The sequence below is a fragment of the Maniola hyperantus genome, chromosome 23 (assembly GCF_902806685.2).
Source record: "Maniola hyperantus chromosome 23, iAphHyp1.2, whole genome shotgun sequence".
NCBI classification, from domain to species: domain Eukaryota; kingdom Metazoa; phylum Arthropoda; class Insecta; order Lepidoptera; family Nymphalidae; genus Maniola; species Maniola hyperantus.
The window spans coordinates 4,449,193-4,455,902 of NC_048558.1; the positions used below are offsets into that span (position 1 = coordinate 4,449,193).

The following is a 6,710-nucleotide window of genomic DNA, read 5'->3' on the forward strand; positions in this document are numbered from 1 at the left end:
CTTTGTTGTCTGTCTGTCTGTCTGAGGAACAAAGTAATCCTATAGGATCACTTTGCTGTCCTTTTTTCCTTTTGAGGTACGAAACCGTAAAAACCTTGCTTATTTCAATTTTGATAATCTCTACATTATCAGAGTAAATAATTCTTGCTCTGAGTATGCGAAGTATTGTTTAATGTAAAACTGTTGTTACTAACAATATAAGCTTTTATACCTATTTGAAATAAATTATTTAGTATCGAAATAATAACGATAACTTACGTTTATCAGCGAACTAAGAATAATTTCTACAAATTATAATATCTCAATAAATAAACTGGTAACAACTTGTTCTGAAGCTCATAAATATTATCAAAGTTATGCAAACTGATAATCGCTCTGTGTCCTAATGTGTTTAATGGATTTGATACGGTTTCGATTGAACAGCTAGTTAGTGAATAACTTAGATAGCCGTGTAGAGCCAAAACCTGTTCTATAACTCTAATTCTAAGTATCTACAGAATAACTTTAATTACTATTGATATCTGGACAATATGCAGTACCTAATTTTTTTAAAAGTTCATGTAGAATCAACTCCCTTCGGTGGTGTTCCCTTTAGATTACAACATAGGGTTTTTCAAGGGGCGGACCAACAAATTCCTTAAATGCCGGCAACGCATCAGCGGTTCCTCTGGTGCTGCAAATGTTAATGGGCGGCGGTAATCACTTAACATCAGGTGACCCGCCTGCTCGTTTGCTCGCTATCTCTATTTAAAAAAAAATTAAAAACTACCACCTACCGTAAAAATCTATAGATAGGTAAAGTATTTAGTTACCAGCAGTTAGGTACTTAGGTAGTCCGTAATCCAAAACCCACCTATATCAAATTTGGTTCCATTCAATAAACACTAACTATTTCAATAAAATAGGTTTAAAAAAACTCATTTAAATAGATTTAGAATGTATAATTTTGTAAGTCATTGTATTCATGACTCGTTATATAATTAGTTAGCCAAACAATTTTGTGAAGGTAAGCGTCAAAGAATTAATTAAAATAAATCCATTTTAATTACTTTTATTTCAGAGGGAATAAAGCGATTCTCCTAAATATATAGATATACCTATAAGGACGCGACAGGTCGAGATGGCATGGGGGAAGGGACGCCCCGCACGGCTGCACAGCCTCTCGCGTGCGGGATAGCACGCGTGACATGCGAGTGTGCGGGGCGTCTCCTGGCCTCATACCCCGATTGTGATCTCGACCTGTCGCGTATTACTTAACAATCTGAGGATACACTTATATCTACCAAATAATTAATTATAATGATTTTACCTACCAATTATTTATCTATCTAATGTTTTGCACCCTCAAATGTTGCAAAGTCAAAGCAATATACTTTAATATGTGTTTACTAAATATATAAATACTTAGTAGTTCCTAGCTTCTAAAATGTTAGGAAAAAACTATATCAATCAATCAATCAGCCTGTTTGCGTTCAATGCTGAACGTAGGCCTTCTGGGGAGACACCAACATACATCATCCATACACTACCTTCTTAAGGTCGTCAGTCCAGCGGGCTGGAGGTCATCCCACACTCCTCTTGCTAGTACGCGGTCTTCACTCCAAAACACGTCTGCCCCAGCGGCCATCGATTCTGCAACAGATATGGCTTCCCACTGCCAATTGAGGTTGCTAATTCCTTGAATCGGTCACCTTGATTCTTTTACCGATTTTGTTCCTCAGAGAGACACCCGATATAGCTTACTCCATAGATCGCTGAGATACTTTGAACTTGTGGACGAAGCAAATGTTGCCCACGTTTCAGCTTCATACGTCATCAGGTAGAATGACACTCGTTTTTAGGCTATGAGGTAACGACGAATTGAAGACTTGACGCAAACTGTGTAAAATAAAAAAAATATATTAAAATCGTATTGCAAAAGACTTAATAAATAAACGAAATTATTTAGATGTTAGTTAGCTGTTAAGTATTAAGTATACCAATAAATGAATGTGTTACGTGTAGGTACCTATCGACTGTCGACGGCACTGGTGTACGGAAAACAAACTTATTGTAAACTGTTAATATTAAATATATATATATATATATATATATATATATATATATATAAAAAATGAAATGAAGACGTCAGGGGGTCAGGGGTTCGATCTTTGGCACGCCTCTCTAACTTTTCGGAGTTATGTGCATTTTGAGTAACTAATTATCACTTGCTTTAACGGTGAAGGAAACATCGTAAAGAAACCTGAATGCCGGAGAGTTGCTCATAATGTTCTCAAAGGTGTGTGAAGTCTGCCAATCCGCATTTGTCCTACGTGGTAGGTATCGCCAGAGCCTACTCATGCTGAGAAAACCCCCGTTCTCTGTAGTAAGCCGGTAAAGAGTTGACGATGAATGACATTAGAAAAGTTGTCAATACCAGTAACGAAGCTGTTAAACTCCTGCTATGACTTGAAAATTAACAGCTCGCATACAATAGCGAAATGATTAAATTAGAAGCCGACGACTATTACTAAATCTGTATAAGGCGACTTTAGAATCTAATCTGACATTGCCCTAATACGGAGGCTGCGACGGCGATTCTGTGGCGGTCCGGACGCAAATGGATTTCTAATGTCGTACGATTTTGATGCTGTTTCGAACTGTTGATAGGGCTACTAGATACAGGATGTTCCAAAATAACATATCACACTTACTTATATTATAAAACGCGATAATTTGCGTGCGTGCGTGTGTGTGTGTGTGTGTGTGTGTGTGTGTGTGTGTGTGTGTGTGTGTGTGTGTGTGTGTGTGTGAGTGTGTGTGTGTGTGTGTGTGTTACTTACTTTTCACGCAAAACTACTGGTAACTACTACTACTAAACATATACTTAGGTTACTTTTTAACGCGTGAAAATGCATAGTTCCCGCGAGATTTTTTAAACATATATCCACGCGGACGAAGTGTTCATTATGTAGCCAAGTCATGACTTTTGGAAGTGAGTGATGCAAAACGCATCGTCCAATGGACGCCATAGATTTCATGTGATTGATGCTGATGCTGCTTCGAGGTGATGATAGCGAAACCGAGCTGAGGTGTGGGTGCCCAACTAGTCAGTAGTCACCTTCACACCAATTCACTGAGGAGTAAACCAACCCAATAGTGTAAGTATGACTCTGGGAATCCATTGATTTTTTAAAATAAGAAGTTTAGTTTAGAAGAACGATGGTTATTTGTTCAAACTTTGGTCAGCATCTTTCCATTTTCTCAAGACAATAGCCAATTAAACAGTTAATTCGACTTTTACGAAGCCCTTTCTTGCTTATTATCGCCTTAATCGAATGAAAATGGTCGGTTTTTTGACATCCTGTGTATAAATAAGGTGAACGTCCCCCTCAATAAGGCATACAATGCAAGCGATAAGTCGCGCTATCATTGGTATTCTAATAAAGAATTTCAGATCGTGATCGCGTTGCGTTCACAGTACTGTGTGATTTCACTGTAGTTTTAAAGTAATGTACATCGACCTTTAGAAGGAGATAGCAAATTTGTAGAGCACTGTCTCCTTCGTTGAGACCGACAAAACGTCATATAACTATGAGTGACAGAGACAACGATCTATAAAGCCAAAATGTCATTCTAAAGGCCGATGTACATTACTTTCGGCGGCGTATTGTACCTAATAATTCTACGTAGTAGGTAGATATAGTCGGCGACAGGTTGAGATAGCTATCGGGGAGGAAACGCCCTACACACCCGCACAGCCCCCGCGCTATCTCGGTGCGGGCGAGCACGGGTGACGTGTGTGTGTGCGGGGAGTCCCCTCTCCTCATACCCCGATTGTCATCTCAACCTGTCGCGCACTATATATAATTGCGGTCCGCAATTTTTGATACGTATTTAAAACCAGCTTATGCCCGCGACTTCGTCCGCGTGGACTACACAAATTTTAAACCCCTATTTTACACCCTAAGGGTTGATCTTTAACAATGAGATTTTAACATATGAGCTTAATAAAATATGTCATACTGCTAATTGCAAAAATATTTACTACAAAACTTCTTTACAGACACTTCAAAACTGACAGACTTTCATACAAAATTCAAACCCCTATTTTACCCCTTAAGGGGTTGCATTTTGAAAAATCCTTTCGTAGCGGATGCCTACGTCATAATAGCTATCTGCATGCCGAATTTCAATGCGATCCGTCCAGTAGTTTGAGCTGTGCGTTGATAGATCAGTCAGTCAGTCAATCAGTCACATTTTCCTTTTATATAGATAGATTATTAAGTACCTATCATATTTCACTTTAACAAATTGGTGTGCTTATATCCATCCAGTAATGAGTGTAATATTTTATAATAAAATTCCACAAGCAATTTTAGACTTGCCTTTACACAAGTTTAAAAATGTGTTAAAAGTATGCTCCTAAAAAAAGCATATTATACAGTCGCAGACTATGTAAACGATAAAAAAGCTTGGATTTGACTCGCTCCAGCAATGCACGGGGCTGCAATGGCTTGTATAGTACGGTATAATAACATTGTAAATTGAAAAATTAAAAAGAGCAACCGCCGAGTTTCTTGCTGGTTCTTCTCGGTAGGAACGGCATTCCGAACCAGTGGTAAATTAAAACTACCTGACTATTCATAAGCACTTTTAAAAAGTTTACATGAATAAAAAAACATTCTATTCTATTCTATTCTATTCTATTCCAGCTAAGTATATCCTGTAGGTAGGTATATAAGCGTTAAGCGTACCACCTTTGACCCGACGACCTTTGATTTACGCTCGCGTGGTGTCGTTGTTAAAACGTGGTGTAATGGTTAAACCACGTAATCTTACACCACCGTGAGCGGGTAACATTTAATTAATTGCATAGATCTCTCCTTTATCTAGGAATTTATTTGAACGCAAATTCAAAGCCAACACGCGGAATTCCAATAGGGTATTTGACAGCATGTAAAATATAGGATCTATTGATTGCATCCGTATTGAATAGCTCAGAGTCACTCAGCGGGCGACGGAGAGAGCTATGCTTGGAGTTTCTCTACGTGATCAGAATGAGGAGATCCCTAGGAGAACTAGAGTAACCGACATAGCTCAACGGGTTGCAAAAACAAATTTCAACCGCCTATTTTACCCCCTTAGGGGTTGAATTTTCAAAAATCCTTTCTTAGCAGATGTCTACGCCGTAATAGCTATCTGCATGCCAAATTACAGCCCGATCCGTCCAGAAGTATGACCTACCAAACAAAAAAAGAATCATCAATAGAACTCATAGTTGCCAGAGTAATCGCGTAACAAACATACAAAAAAACATGCAGTCGAATTGAGAACCTCCTCTTTTTTGGAAGTTGGTTAAAAATAGACCACGATTCAAAAAGAAGAGTTGGCAGAAAATTGCCGGATGAAAAGAAAAGTGGGTATCTAGCGCGTAATTTTAATTTAGAATATCTACTGCACTGAACCCGGAAACTCTGGATAAGATTTCTTCACGTAATGGAGGTCAAATAGAGTATAGAATATTCAATAAAACCTTATGAAAAAAATGGTTCCAACCGAAATTGAATATCAACAATTTTTCGGTCGGATTATCCGATTTTCCGTCGTATTTCCGCGGAAATAAATTGCAGAATTCGTTTAGGGGTGCTCCGCTTTTGGCTCGGTTGCTCTCTAGCCGCCGAGAAACACGTTTGGGAGACGACAGCACAAGAAAATGGAATTCTGGTCGGAGGCTGCAGCCATAGCTAGCAAAGCCGTGCCGCCAAGCTAATAAGCGTTCCAGTACGATGCCGTGTAGAAAACAAAGGGGTATGGGTTTTATAAAAACTGCCATACCCCTTCCAGGTTCGATCCCATTTCCTTCTTGGACTACATCATCACTTACCACCAGATGAGATTGCAGTCAAGGGCTTACTTGTGTCTAAATATATAAAATGCCAAGCTATCTGCATGCCAAATTTCAGCCCGATCCATCCAGTAGTTTGAGCTGTGCGTTGATAGACCAGTCAGTCAGTCAGTCACCTTTTCCTTTTATATATCTAGATGAAAGAGACGCTTGACGGGCAACGTCACGTCTTAAAGCGGCTCCCCTCAAAAGACGTATTGCTCGTTCGCTCCATCCGCAGTTAGTAGGTCAATGGAGGAAGTTGAGAAACAGAAGCACTCGTTTGATGAATGACGATGCTGTTATGGAAAATCTTATTCGCAGAGAAAACATTCTGAGCCTCTAGTTCTTGTTAGTACTTAAGTATCATCATCATCATCATCAATCGATAGACGTCCACTGCTGGACATAGGTCTCTTGTAGGGACTTCCACACGCCACGGTCGCGCCTGAATCTAGCAGCTCCCTGCGACATGTCTTATGTCGTCCGTCTACCTAGTGGGGGTCTTCTAACACTGCGTCTCACTCCGGTGCGTGGTCGCCATTCACCTCGCACCGGTGCTTCCAGCACCTTGGGACCCCAATGTCTATCGGTTTTACGAACTATGTGCCCTGCCCATTGTCACTTCAGCTTCGCAACCCGTTGAGCTATATCGGATACTCTAGTTCTCCTACGGATCTCCTCATTTCTGATTTGATCACGTAGAGAAACTCCAAGCATAGATCTCTCCATCGCCCGCTGAGTGACTCTTATGAGGCCCTCACTTATTAAGTATAATCTTATGAGGTACTTAAGTATACTATTCGATAACAAGATAGTTAGTAAGTTATTTAGTAAGTGGCGT

The 6,710-nt window shown here is 39.7% G+C and overlaps 1 protein-coding gene across 1 annotated transcript in view; it reads left to right on the plus strand.

Moving 5' to 3' along the window:
- The window catches only part of LOC117993223 (acyl-CoA Delta(11) desaturase-like), a 214,109-nt gene that overhangs the window by 193,610 nt on the left and 13,789 nt on the right, over positions 1-6,710 (plus strand). The window lies entirely within an intron of this gene.